This window comes from Ambystoma mexicanum, chromosome 5q (genome assembly GCF_040938575.1).
Source record: "Ambystoma mexicanum isolate Mex_15411 chromosome 5q, UKY_AmexF1_1, whole genome shotgun sequence".
NCBI lineage: Eukaryota > Metazoa > Chordata > Amphibia > Caudata > Ambystomatidae > Ambystoma > Ambystoma mexicanum.
Genome location: NC_090933.1, coordinates 1,113,173,902 through 1,113,175,095, shown reverse-complemented (window position 1 = coordinate 1,113,175,095; position 1,194 = coordinate 1,113,173,902). Strand labels below are relative to the sequence as shown.

Below are 1,194 nucleotides of genomic sequence, written 5' to 3'. Positions count from 1 at the left end.
TTGGTAAATGATGCAGTTCTGTTTGGCAGTGGTGCTGATTTGTGGGTAGAAAACGCTGGGAACAGTAGGCCGTGCCAAGTGGATGGCACTGGAAGACTCAGTGACCTCTGGGCCCTGACAAGGGAATACTTGCCTTTGGCGCTGTGCAGGCTCGGCTGACACAACACGGCATATGGTTACAGCAAAGATGTCAAAGCTTCAGCATTGTCATTGAGCAGAACTCTGAGATTCAGGGGTGGTGGAGCGTCGAGGTCCAGGATGATTATGATGGTGTGAATGGGGCCAGTGCTGAGCAGCTACGCTCAGGAGGGCCATGGGCCCGTGTGGGGCTGACAGGCCAGTGGGCAGACTGCAACAGGCCTGCTCAAGCCATCCTGCTATTTATAGAAATCTCGGGCCGAGCAGCACCTGATGGGAGAAAGGAACTGCGCTACAATCTGCTCTTCTGCTGGGCTCTGCCTGCTGGAGCTTCCCCCTACACGCGGGACAGGCAGCTCTGCAGACGCTCAGAGCTTCCGGGGATTGGGGGGTTGGGGCTGGGTCAGGGCCTGCCTTCTCACCTCGCTTAGCAGGGCTTCCCAGAACTGACCCAACCCCTGCCCTCTTGCATGCAACTCATACTTAGCTGGCAGGGGAGAATGTGATCTCAAGGGCAGATCTCCCAGGGTGAGGCTTACCCATTGCACATCGGATTTGCTGACCCCTGCTATGTTCCCAAATGCGGGATACACGACTGCATTATTTCTGGTAGTGGGGGACTGCGTTCACGCTCTCCCCCCCGATTTATTGGTGAAAGAAAAGGTAAAGTGTGCACTAGGCCTGCTAGGTTGCATACTTTTAGATTGTGCTCACATTGCGTTTCTTCAATTAGGTTCACCTTTGGGTGATCGCTTTTCAACATTTTATCTGTTGTATTGAATTATGCTTCTTTCATCACCACAGAAGTAATGTGTATTATAGAGATAAGCTGCCATATGTATTGGGCACACTGCACATGCTCAGGCAGCATCAATCATGCTTTGTACAGGACAATGCTGGCCTAAATTGGGAACAGCCAGCATAGACATGTTGCTACAGAGGCATATTTTGGGTACAACCAGCATGACAATGTGTTACATCAGTGACAGTGCTGTCTTCCACTGTGGACACATTGATCATTAAAATGTGTTGTGTTGTAAAATGTTCTTTTCTGCT

At 50.9% G+C, this 1,194-nt stretch overlaps 1 non-coding gene across 1 annotated transcript; it reads left to right on the top strand.

The window, feature by feature from the left end:
* The first annotated feature begins 617 nt into the window (after positions 1-617).
* Positions 618-779, top strand: LOC138498954 (U1 spliceosomal RNA). The gene has a single exon (XR_011279042.1). It is a non-coding gene; the product is annotated as a U1 spliceosomal RNA (small nuclear RNA).
* The last annotated feature ends 415 nt before the right edge of the window (positions 780-1,194 follow it).